The 13,609-nt window shown below is 39.7% G+C and overlaps 1 long non-coding RNA gene across 5 annotated transcripts; it reads left to right on the top strand.

Moving 5' to 3' along the window:
- The first annotated feature begins 1,674 nt into the window (after nt 1-1,674).
- LOC118813682 lies at nt 1,675-13,216 on the top strand. 5 transcript variants are annotated; one of them, XR_005007668.1, is made up of 5 exons: nt 1,675-2,050; nt 7,996-8,098; nt 8,558-11,162; nt 11,485-11,533; nt 13,089-13,216. It is a non-coding gene; the product is annotated as an uncharacterized LOC118813682 (long non-coding RNA). The 5 variants fall into 5 exon arrangements; XR_005007669.1 differs by having other exon boundaries at nt 8,558-8,853; nt 11,051-13,216; XR_005007667.1 differs by having other exon boundaries at nt 11,485-13,216.
- Nucleotides 13,217-13,609: the final 393 nt, after the last annotated feature.

The raw sequence follows: 13,609 nt of genomic DNA, 5'->3' as shown, positions 1-13,609 counted from the left end.
TTTGCATTTAAAAGTAATTTATGCTTATATAGAGCTTTAAATGAGTTTTAAAGGTTGACTACATTCACTTTCCCTAAGGAAAGGTTCATACATATACCCTTTCTTTAAACTTTTTTAAGTGACAAACTAAAATTAAAAGCCTGGCCTCAAGGTGGGGAGTACGGCGTCAGTACAGGTAAAAAATATAACAGCAACCTAGAATATGGAACAATCATGTTCCCTAACTAAAGGTACTGATGATGTACCCTTGAAAATTTCTACCTATTGCTGATGAACAGATGTTTTGGGGCCATGCCTCCAGACTTAGGTTTACCCCTGCTATACAGACTATACTAACTAGTCAACATGACTAGCTAAGAGCCCAAAATCAAGTATACCTCAGTAATCTTTAAACTCCCAGCTTTTGTTGGTAAGTTATTTCCTTAATCAACACCAGAACATAGAATCAGCCAAAGAAATAAACACTTTATTGTGTTTAATTATAATTTAGGAATCCATTAGAAACCACTCTCCTGTCCTTAAAATGAGCTCAAAAAAAGCATTCTTAAATAAATATTTCTTTTTATGACAGCCAAGACAAGAAATGACACTATAAACATAAATAGAGTATATGTACTGTGATGAAGCCCAGATGGTAATATGAAGCTGAAAAAGTTCTTACTTTGGCAGCTTCCTCCAAGTACTGAAACGTCCTTTTGTTGCACTGTAAACAGCCCCCAAACAAAGCAATGAAATCTGCTAGTGTACTTTCAGTTTTCTGTTGTCATATCTCTAAGAGGTCATGCATATTAAATAGGTAGAGTGTATACGCCGTATAATTGGCCTCGGGCCTAGGCCCACCCACTTTTGTGTGACACACCCAAAAATGGCAGAATAAGAAATAACAGAAGCATATTAAATTGATGATGGACATAATTGTTTTTTTGCAACTTAGTTAGGAAAAGCAGGCCAGATAAATGTTAATTATCTGAACAAAATGAAGATGAACAGAAGCATTTTCATTAAAGATGCGTTGCTCAAAACTCTTTTCGAAGGGACATCTGAGCGCAATGTTTGAGTTCATGCGCTTCTGTATTTTGTGTCGTGTTAACGGGGGAGTTCTTTGTGTCGGTGCTGAAGTATCTTATAGTTTGTCTGGCTATGGTCTGGTTTGCTGCTATTTTTTTGTACTGAGTACAGGGTGTCTGTGCACTTAGATAAAATATGCATCACCACGTGGAATGTTAACTGGCTGGGTCCTCCTGTGAAGCGGAAGAAAGTTAAAAGTTCTCTAGGACGTGAAAAATACAACGTAGTATTTCTGCAGGAGACGCATTTATCCCCAGAAGAATCAGAAAAAATACGACGGGGTTGGGTTGGACATGTGTTCCACAGCGTGGGATCTAGTAAGAGTAGGGGAGTCTCAAGTCACAAAATCAGTAAAAATGCCAGTGTCAGGACATCACTGGAAATAAAGCGTCATTTCCTGACTGAAAGACTCAGATCTTATTGTCACGCCTACGGCATGCTCTCGTGAAACGGACTTCATCTCCCAGAATCCCATGGGAGATCATGTGACTCGGCCATCGAACGCGGACTCGGATTCCGACAGAGACTCCATTGCCCATAGTGCAGTGGGGGCTCACGTGACAGGTGACTCTCGCGAACGCTCCTATCAGCGCTCACAATCACCGGAATACTAACTGCTTTCACCTGTGTGTATTTTTATGAGACAGCGAACTAGTAGTATATAAACCCGGGCTTTAGTTAGGTTCGTTGCGAGGTATTGTTTTCCCGAGACTTACTGAGCGTTTATATTCTGATTGTCTGACTTCCGTGTTTTTGACCACTGGTTTGTTTCTCCCGTTTTGTACTTTGCTTCATCCCTCTGGTACTTTTGCCTTTACTGATTGATCTGTGTTTTTTGACTTTTTGCCTGTTTCACGACGACGACTTTGCTGTGCCCTTTTTGCTCTGTTTGCTGTTGGTTACTAAACTGTCATCAACTTTCCATCCGCAAGCGTCTGGTTTCTGTTGAACTGTCACAGTAACAGCGTTTGTTCCCTGAAAGGTAATGTTTTATCTTAGACTTATGGTCACCCGGTCACTGCCGTTTAGCTTTTATCACTGTATGTTTAATCCTGTAAAATTCCCAGGCATATTACAGGCTCATTATTCATTAATTAAACTGTGGCACTGTGATCATAGCGGATTGCACAGTACTGACGAGTTTGGTTGATATATTGTCCAGGAAGGCAGCTGGAGTGCTGTCTGGCTTTTCTGCAGGTCTTGCCGTGTGTTTCTTCACAATAATACCCTGACAGAGGCTCACACACTGTGTCTGCAGTTGAACGACATTCTTGCTTTATTCTTAACCCAATACCTGGGGAAAGGGAAAAAGACAAAACAAAATAAAACAATATACATGGCTGCCATGCCCATATGCTTAAGTGCCATTAAAAAAAAAGCCAATTTGGGGGAGGTCACGTGACGCTATGAGAGAGAAGGCGGCGTAGAGTCTAGCTCCGCGGTGCTTTGCGATAATTATCCTTTTATTTCCTCTCGAACAGTCTAATTTAATACGTTTGCTTTATTTGTGTGACACTGAACGGGTATGATGTCTAAACAACTGAAATCCTCTGCGCGTGGGGATATAAAGAGACACTTGAGGTCGCATGGCCCTGACTCCGGGACTGAACAAGATGGCGCTGGCCCAGCGTACACAAGTAATGAGCCTCAAGATCTGGGCTTGGATATCGCTAACATCTACGCAACACTGAAGAAAATCTCGGACGACATGGCTGGCCTCGAAGAAATACGACGGACTACGGCTTCGGTAGAGACAAAACTGTCGTCCCTCATCTCAAGAATTACTGAAGCGGAGAAGCGGATTGAATTTCTAGAAGCGGCGGAGAAGGAGTCGAAAGATAATCCACCGGCCACAAAAACAGAGGTGGACCATCTGCGGGACAAATTGGTGGACTTGGAGAATCGCAACCGGCGAAACAACCTTCGTTTCGTTGGTATTCCCGAGGGCAAGGAAGGTCATGACATGGTCAAGTTTATGCTTGAGCTGGTCTCTGAGCTTTTGGACACTGTCGATAGGCAACTGGAGATGGAACGGGCACGTAGGGCTGGCGGTCCTCGGCCCGATATCGGGGAAAGGCCCAGACCAATTCTAGTGAAATTTCTGAGATCGGGAGATCGAAACTTTGTGCTACGAGTTGCTAGAGAAAAGGGCAAATTGTGTTGGGCCAGTAATCACATCATGATATTCCCGGACTTCTCCAGAGTCACGCAATTGAAAACGGGAGCAGTTCAGAGAGTGCAAGAAGATGCTTCATGTGCGGAAAGTGGGCTTCGCAATGCTCTACCCAGCAAATTTAAGAATAGACACTAAAGAGGGATACAAAATCTTCGATAGCCCACGAAAGGCTAAGACCTTCATTGCATCTATGGAGTAGTGTGTCCACGGGACAGCGACGGAGGCATAGGAGGCATGTGGATTTGCCCTTCGGACTGAATAGAGGTGTGTAAGAGCGAAAGTTCTATGTTTGGGTATTATGGTTGGTAAAGGGATAGTGGGAGTATATTGTTATTCTTTAAGTTGAAATTGTTTTTTAATTCCTCTAAGTTGTATTTCCCCCCTCTATGGATGTCATTCAGTTCAGATTTTGGGTTAATTTCGAGCATTATAAGACACGAATATCAGATCGGACTAATTCTATAGCATCAGCGTTGCTGAGAAGCACTGCCTGTCTCAAGAGGATGCGTCACGGACTCTTCAAGTTAAAAGTGGGACTCTTTTCGAAAGGGACATCTGAGCGCAATGTTTGAGTTCATGCGCTTCTGTATTTTGTGTCGTGTTAACGGGGGAGTTCTTTGTGTCGGTGCTGAAGTATCTTATAGTTTGTCTGGCTATGGTCTGGTTTGCTGCTATTTTTTTATACTGAGTACAGGGTGTCTGTGCACTTAGATAAAATATGCATCACCACGTGGAATGTTAACTGGCTGGGTCCTCCTGTGAAGCGGAAGAAAGTTAAAAGTTCTCTAGGACGTGAAAAATACAACGTAGTATTTCTGCAGGAGACGCATTTATCCCCAGAAGAATCAGAAAAAATACGACGGGGTTGGGTTGGACATGTGTTCCACAGCGTGGGATCTAGTAAGAGTAGGGGAGTGATGACATTAATAAACAAGCAGTTACAATTTAAATTCTGTAAACAGATTAAAGATGAGAGGGGAAGAATTCTTATTGTTGTAGCAGAAATACAGGGGCAAAACATGGCTTTGGTTAATATTTACGCTCCTAATCAGGATGATCCAGGCTTTTTTTGTGGAGCTTGAGGGAAAGATACATGCAGCAGGGGTACAGAATATTATCCTTGGGGGAGACTTCAATTTGGTAACGGATTCAGTCCTGGACCGCAGCAGCAAAATGGGATTGAGATCTCCTAAAGCCTTGTTAACTGTCCAGAGGATGTGCAAAACTCTTGGGCTAACTTATATTTGGCGAATCATGAATCCATCTGGACGGGACTTTTTTTTTTTCCCCTCATCTGTCCATAAAATATATTCTCGAATAGATTTTTTCCTAATTTCGAAATCATTGGTTGCCTCAACATCCAGGTGCTTTATTGGGAGTATCTTAGTCTCCGATCATGCTTGGGTGAGATTGGAATTAATACGTCAGAGTGCCAGGTGTCGAACATATAGATGGAGATTAAACTTGTTGATTCTTCAAAATTCAGAGTTTCGTGAGGCTTTAAGAACACAAATTAATTCATATCTTGAGATTAATTTGGCTTCATCGCCTTCTGTGGGGGGTAGTTTGGGAAGCCCTTAAGGCAGTTCTAAGGGGTTATATTATTCAGTATGCCTCACATATTAAAAAGCTAAAGATGGCAAAAATGTTAGACTTGGAAAGCAAAATTAAAAAGCTTGAAACAGAGTTGAAACGTCAGGTGTCACACAATAGCTTGAGGGAGCTAACTCATTTAAAATATCAGTATAATAGTTTACTATCCTAGCAAGTAGAATTCTCTCTGTTCAGGGCAGACATACTTTGAGTCAGGGGATAAGGCAGGGTGATTGCTCGCTAGATATATAAAACAAAGAACTATCATGCATTATTCCTGCCATTAGGGCTCCAGGAGACACCATTTTAACTGCAACAACAGATATCAATATGGTTTTTAAAGATTTCTGTGTTGATTTTTATCGATCAACTTCTGTCTCCACGGAGGAGGAGGTATCTAGTTTTCTAGAGCCACTCAGACTGCCCAGACTGACAGAGGAGCAAAAACAGGGTCTGGACTCGCCCTTAACAGGAGAAGAGATTATTGAAATTATTGGGGCCTTGCCTTCTGCGAAGGCTCCGGGACCAGATGGTTTACTGGAGAATTTTTTAAAACCTATGCTGTAGCACTAGCTCCACTCTTGCTTGACATGTATACGGAGGCTTTTGAAAAGGGTGAACTGCCTCCTACTCTGTCACAAGCACTGATTACCCTTGTTCTTAAGAAAGATAAGGACCCTTGTGAATGCAAAAGTTATCATCCAATTTCTTTAATTTCATTAGATGTAAAAATTTTGTCAAATTCTAGCAGTCCGTTTGTGCAGAGTGATTACTTCTTTAGTACATACCGATCAGGTGGGCTTTATTCATGGCCGGTCCCCCGCTGATAACGTTAGGCGTTTTATCAACATTATGTGGGCAGTAGCGGACTCCCATTCTCCAGTTGCTGCTATTTTACTCGATGCCGAAAAGGCATTTGATATGGTGGAATGGAACTATAAATTTAAAATACTTGAGGTGTATGGATTTGGGAGTGTCTTTATAAGGTGGATTAAGCTATTATATCACCGACCTGAAGCAGCTGTGCAGACTAATGGACTAATCTCTAAGTATTTTTCTCTTGGTAGAGGAACGAGACAAGGGTCACCGTTATCTCCCCTCTTGTTTTGTTTGGCATTGGAGCCACTGGCCGCGGCTATAAGAATGGATGAGGATTTTCCAGGAGTTTCTGTCGGGGGGGTCAGTACATAAACTGATGTTATACGCTGATGATATTCTGTTGTTTGTATCAGATCCAGGTAGATCAGTCCCTAGTTTGCTTAGAACCATCAATTCATTTTCTAAGTTCTCAGGATATAGGGTCAATTGGACTAAATCAGAGGCTCTTCCTCTGACTGCCTATTGCCCAAAGTCTGCGTTTCAACCAGGGCCTTTCCAGTGGCCCCATCAAGGTGTTCGATATTTTGGCATTCTGTTCCCCCCTCAGTTAAAAGACCTAGTGAGAGTAAATTTTGACCCATTAATGCAAAAAATCTCCTGTGATATTGACAGGTGGTTTTCCTTGTGTTTGTCTATGATGGCCAAAGTGAATGTTCTGAAAATGAATTGCATTCCTAAAATTAATTATCTTCTACAAGCAATCCCAATGGAAATCCCTTTGATATACTTTAAGCAATTTGATAGCATAACTCGTTCTTTCATTTGGAATGGGAAGCGCCCTCGCCTACGTTTGGGCAAATTACAGGTGCCGGTTGATGGAGGCAGTTTAGGATTACCAAAATTATTGCTGTATTATTATGCGTTTACCCTACGACACCTGGCACATTGGTCGCTACCTCCTGAAAGAGCTCCCCCTTGGTATGGTATCGAGTGCTCTGTTGCTGGTCCCCTCCCACCACTTCAATGCCTGTCTACCAAATTAACTCAGAAAGCTAAAACACATCCCATTATTTTTCACTTACACTCAGCGAGGTTAAAAATGGCTAAAATGTTTCATTTAAATCTCTACTTAAATAGGTGGTCAAGTATATGGTTGAATCCAAAGTTATGCATTGGAAAGTCTCCTTTCTTTTGGAAGGAATGGGTGGAAAAGGGCATCTACACTCTGGCTGACCTCTACAATCAGGATGGTCTGAAAACTTTTAACGAGTTGATTCAACAGTTTGGGGTCTCTGAATCACAGCTCTGGAGGTATCTACAACTACGTCATTTACTATGGGGGGTCTTCGACTCTCGACATCAAACTCCACAGGCTGCTGATATTATTTCTAGGGTACTAACGATATATGGGAAAGGTCATGAGGCCTCAGCATATTATTCTGTGCTCATTCATAGCGATGGCTCTGGTAATCTTATGGCCTTAAAGTCTGGGAAAGAGACTTAAACTTGACACTGGAAGAGAATGAATGGGCACAAATGTCAAAATTTTTGATACAGAACCTTGTACAGTACTGGATTAAACCAGGTCATGAATGTTGCACCGACACAGCTAGGGTGGGTAGGGGGGAGGATAAAGGGGCTTATGTTACAAATACTGATATGTGTGGTTTTGTATTAATGTAAGAGGAAAAATCAATAAAAAATGTTAATCATAAAAAAGACAGCCAATTTGGGTTACCGCACTGTCAAGATAAGTGTTTCCTTACTCCAGTCCTGGGGGCCCCCTGCTCCCAACACAAATGATCCAACTCATCAGCTCATGAACAGCCTCTTAGTGAGCTGAGGTGGGTATGTTAGAGCAAAAAGGGTTGAGAAACACTGGGCTAGACACTTTCTTAATGTAATGTAAAGAAATATTGTGTTGTTTTAGTCAGAGGAACTGATGAACTGATGATCTGAGGCTGGTATTGCAGAGATTTTTTTTTGTATGTATTAGGCATGCACTAATCACTGTAAAAAACAACTGTGTTATCCTGTTATGCACAAAAAACAGATCTTTACTTTAAAACAAATTGCAGCTGTAAATTTACAGCCATTTTTACGGTATTATCACATTATCCTTAAACTTTTTGTAAACCTAATGCATTACAGGAGTTGTGTGACATGAAGCTAATGTAGCAGTAGCTTGTGGCAATTCCTTGTGATTTTCATCCACCTTCATGTTTTGCATTATAGCATGGCATTTCATTTTGCTTATGAGGTGAAACAAAACTCATCTGTAACCTTTCCAGCTGTCCAGATTATCATTTTGTAGCAGACTACGTTTTTTGTCTTTTTAGTACCTTCAACAACTAGCCGTCGAATGCTGGCAAGACTGAAGACCATCTTAGCAGTGCATTTTCCCTTAAGCTTGCATTTCCCTCCTGTACAACACTGGACAAAGTAAGTTCCTTTTATTTTAATATCTGTTGTTTTTGTTATTTGGTTTGTGTTGGCTGAACTTGATTTACAGAGAATTCTGAGAGGGTGTTTGATAACTAGCTAACTAAATTAACTAACAACTGAATTCTGTGGTCATGTCATTGTTTTTGTTGAAACTGAAATCACAATTTTATTAGAGTAAAATGTCTTGCATATGCAGTGTTTGGCCTGAGTAACATTTCGTCTTCTCTCTGCACAAAATACCACACTAATGTAGTTTAGCTAGTTGGTGTCTGAAAGCATTTGCAACACACTAGTCTATGGTTAATGTTTGACTATTTGATATAACTAGCTCTGAAGAGGGGAAATTCAGGAATCTGTTCAGTGGTGTTATGGGTTCTTCAGTGACGGACAGATACGTGTGTGGTGCATGCTGCTGTTATTCTGCCTCAACTAAACAATTAAATTGACATGTTCTAGTTGTTTGCCACTGCAGCTGATGTGAAGAGGATGCTCACCCTACTGGCAACTCCTCAGCTGCTACTGCTTGCTAGGGTTGTAAAGAATCTGCTTAAGTCACCAACAATTATTTCAGTAAAATGGCACTATCCTTGCTGCAAGTGGTTTCACTTGGTTTTCATTTGTTTTTTTTTTTCAGGTGAGAAAACAGCAAGCTATATTGAATGCTGGACCAGGCTTGCTTCTGTGTTTTCTACATACAGTTTCAATCTTCAGTATCAAAGAGAAGCCGCATGCATTCTGAAATCCATTCAAAGGTTATGTGTTCACACCCATTTCACATGGAACCATGACTGATGAAACCTGTAAGCTTTTATATAGTTTAGTCCAGTCCAGTAGTATTCAAATTTGCTGTATAAATCAAATTAACTAGAACATTCATTCAAAATGCCTCTAATAGTGAGTCTAATAATGCACTTAGTTCTTGTCTATTGAAGGAGAAACAGCAAGCTAAACATCTCTTCCAGTCAAACTTCTTAGTTGTGTCCAGGTGTTTAACTTGACATTTCTCAATCAGTGAAGGAAGCCCCATGCAGTGCAAGTCCAGTGCAACCATGTGACATCACTCTCCCAAAGTGCACTCCAATGGCAGTCCACTAGCATTAGGATTAAGTCTACTTTTGATAATAAGTAAAACTAGAAGAGGGAAATTTGTGGTCAGATTTCGTGTTGACTTGACAAAGTGAGCTGGAGATGCTTGAAAAGTAAAAGTAGTCAAAGCTGTTGTAACGTGTTGGGAGACAAGAAGGCAGGATGCGTGTAAGAGTTAGCAGTTTTATTGTTGTCCATGGAGAAAGTAGCAAAGAAAGAACCAGAAACAAAAGAAAAGTAAAATGAGACAAGCACTAAAGAAATGAAGAGAACCACCAAAAGCAAAGAAAAGAGAACAAAATACACAGGAATAGCTACTCAAACTAAGAATCAGCAAAACGCACTACAAACAACACCAAGGCAAGGAGCAGACCAAACCAAGGGGAATAAATAAACAAAAGAACACATGAGACACACCTGGGGCTAATGAGAGGGCGGGGCTACAGACTACACACAGGTGGGACAGATGACTGGGGAGAAGACAGACCTAACAACAAAAGCACATGGAACAAGACTCAGACGGGAAGATAAAGGCAGACACTGACAGAAACAAGGAAAGACAAAGCGGGATCAAACTGGATTATACAGCTGTAGACTGTTGTACAAAGATTATTGTCAAAGTTCTTGTTTATGCTGACATGACATCCAAAGAGAACAAGATTTAACAATATATATATATTTTATATGGGTAATGTCTAAGTTGATTTGCTTTTAATTTTAATGCCTAAATGGTTTATTTGTTAAAAATACATTTTCTGATATGAAAATGTGCAAAGGTTTTGCAAGTGTAATCACCAAGACTTTATTTACAATAGAGCAAGACATTTTTCAAGACATACTCTGCTTTTGCCTCATTTTTAGGTCACATGATTTAAATTCCCATGTCAGCAGTTCACTGAAATAATAAAACCTTTCATACATATTACATTTCTGGCCAGTTTAACAAGCAATAGAAACACAATGTATAGAAAGAATCTGCAGCTATACCTGTCAGGAAAGTTAATGCACCCTCATCAAAAAAGGTAATGAACTGTTAACCTCTAGCTGTATTATACTGTAAATGTACTAAATTATGGTTATATCCTATATTTGTAAAAAATGAAAAACTGCACATTTTTACAACAGAAGGATACAGGTAATTTAACAGTAAGTTCCTGGCAATGCTGCTGCCAGTTCTTTTTCAGTTTTTTTACAGTGAAATTTTTTACAGTATGGAGATCTGCACAAGTGCAGTAGCCAGAACAACCTGAAAAATCATGTTTTTTGTGTGTTATTGAGCCAAATTCTGCAAACTATTTGAGGTTTTTATCTGATTTCAAATATATTTTGAAACAGAAATTGGTCTGTCCCCATTCAAAGAGAGACGAGCCTGGTCTTGAATGAATGGAAATAACTGCCCGATCTCGCAGCACTTGTTGGAGATGAAATCGAAGCTCTCAAAATAAATGCTGGAAATAAAAACTATAGAGTAAAGTGGCCATATGTAAAAAAAATTGTAAGGAAATCCCCTTTGTGAGACTGTATAGTACTTAATGCATATGATTTTTGCAATTTTGGACCATGATTAAATAAGTTATTCAGTTTTTGCTATTCAAAACATCAATTAAAATTCAATAATTTCTTCAGTTGCTGCTTGTTCCGTGATTGTAGGCATTACAGTAAAGAAACTACTGATTATTGTGTGTGCGAATGCATTTGGTTTTAAAATTTAAAACAACCTTACAGTAAAGAAGCCAGTGATTTATTTATTTTTTTTAATGTTTATAAAACATAAATTTAAAATTGAACAATAGTTTATTAAAATTTGATTTGCTGTATTAAGTTGCAATAATAGAACAGTCTTTAATGCCTTGTGTTTTACAGTTTGGGGCCCTAAAGTAAAGAAGCTATAAAGTATATTAATCATAACTTATAGAAGCCCTGAACTATTTACACAGCTCAAGTGTGGCTCTGTGGCAGCAGGCAGGTTTATCAGGTAAGTTTGGAGAACTATTCATGCTTGATGTCAAAACCATAGACTATAGCTCAATTAAAAAGGATAGGGAATTCATCAAAGTTAATGAGGAGCAAACACGAAATAACTTTTTTCCTTTCACTGTGCAGACGAATGTATAGCTATGTTAACTAGTCGTTTTTTTGTGTATTTTGCACACAGATTTAACTCTCTTTACAACTTGCTCTTTGGCAATCACCAGTCATTAATGTTAGCTATGTAGCTACCAAGAGCTCTGTAGCAGCAAGACAATCATTTATTCAATATGATTAATAAAATCTTTTTCATTTTTACTATTTTGGAGAGGAACCGATAAAGTAACACAGATGATGGCATGTGAAGACTTGGCACAGGTGAGTGTTACACCCTGCTGTGTTAAATGTTAACTTGCACATCAGTTACTGCCTGAAACCAACGTAGTTATTTTAAAACTACATCTTTGGATAATGTAACTGTTTATCAAGCTGAGTGTGATGCCTCTCAGCTGCCTACCTTCAGTGTCATAATGGCGCTAGTCTGATCTATGGATATGCTTTAAAATGATTGTTTCTGTAGGGCTGTTCTTACATTTCCCCCCTGAAGCAACATGACATGTTTATCTTTGGAGGTTGATTGCTGCTTAAGGATTGTAAAGTAGTTGAGAACTATAGAGTAAAAAAGCTGATAGAATGCACCAGTTCTACCACCAAAAAACAGTACCTTAGTATGTCCTTGTCTGTTTTAGTGATCTAGAAAATTTAAATTGATGGAAAAAAAAGAGTTACAGTCGAACCACTAGATGTCTGCCAGACCTTAACAAGTTCAGAAAATTAAGTTTCAGTATCTGTAAATATGTGTTAAACATTGTATTGAGACATAATTACTCTGGGAGACAACCATGGGCAAGTAATCATGGGTTGGTTTGTTTATTTATGTATTTATGTTGGATCATGTACTGACGCATAGCTGATAATCCATTCTGCCTTAGTCCTTTCCATTTTCTGAGCAGCAGGAAAAAAATTGGGTTTCCCTCAAGGTAATGTTACAAAATTCACAAGTCATAGAAAGACCCAGAGCAGCCATTCTTAATCCTGCTCCTGGTGACCCGCTACAACTGCACAGTTTTAATACCTCTGATCCAGCTCTTGAAGGGCTTCATACTCAGTTTAGAGCTGGATCAGTTGTATTAAGTCAGGGAATAATTGAAACCATGCAAAGCTGTGGGTTACCAGGAACAGGGTTACAGTAGTAGACAGGTGGTCTGTTTGACCCCCCAGTGTATGTAATTACAGGTAAGATCAAGTGCCATTAATATCAGCAAGGATGTGCAGCTCTGGTGGAGGACCTCTGTCTAATTACCTGGTTCGGTAGGTGAGTTTGAGCAGAGAAATCACCAGGCTGTGCTGAACTGTGGCGCTCCGGGGCCAGAACTGTCCTGAAATACACCATTAATTGCTGGAGTGCAGCTGCTTTTATGGCCCATTTTACTGTGTGTGTGTGTGTGTGTGTGTGTGTGTGTGTATTGTGACTTCAGTTTGGGTAGAAGCACATTGTATTGACGTCCTGACATAAAAATGAGTGACTTGATATGACGACTGTAAAATCTTTGTCATCGAATTTATGTACCCTTTTGCTACTGTGACTGTTAAGGAATTCTTTGTAGGCTCTGTAGTCACTGGAGTCAGTTTATTGAATTAAATTGCCCCCTTGTGGTCGAATTCTTAGCCCCAGTGTCCCTGAAGATTAAGAGGGGAAAACTGGTAAAAACTGGTGTAACCCACAAACCGTGGCATATCTAGCGTTTTGGTTATAGTTATTTTCATCTATCCATCGATTTATCACTCTGTTGATGTCAGCTGACATTACTGTACTCTAATAGCTAAAAAGGAGTTTTTCCACGAATCATTTTCATTTGTATCTTTTATTTAGTGTGGACTTCCGCATTATTGTGCGTTTGGTTCACCATTCTGGACACATCCTCAAATTTCAATCTTGGCAATTATGACAAAGATAAAGTGAGACACCTTTCTGTGGTGAGCTGAAGTGATACGAACGCCTGTATTTCTGAGGTTAGTAACTGTCAAGTTTTTAAAAGAAAGAAGAACTTTTATATGTAGTATGAATTTGGTAGACATTGTTTAGATGTAGCTAGCTATGCTAGAAGCCATTGCTAACTGTAGCTGTATTCCCAAACAAAAAAGCTAGTTTTTATTAGCTGCTGGCACCAGCAGGCTGACGTGAGCAGGTTCTGTGAAACATTTACAGCATGCCAGCGATTTCTGTTTTATATGTAAAGTCTATTTGACAGACCTCATTTAAACTCTCTTTTGGCTTATGGTAGGCTAGCAGGCTACATTAGCAGTTTAAGGAACACAAGCTTTATATGTGTAGCAAACTTTAAAGCTAGCTGGCTAGCTATGTTAGCGATCTGCCAAACAGCATTATTCTTT

Source organism: Colossoma macropomum, unplaced genomic scaffold, assembly GCF_904425465.1.
Source record: "Colossoma macropomum unplaced genomic scaffold, Colossoma_macropomum, whole genome shotgun sequence".
Taxonomy (NCBI): domain Eukaryota; kingdom Metazoa; phylum Chordata; class Actinopteri; order Characiformes; family Serrasalmidae; genus Colossoma; species Colossoma macropomum.
Note: the sequence above shows the minus strand (reverse complement) of the source record. Positions and strands in the feature narration are given on the sequence as shown.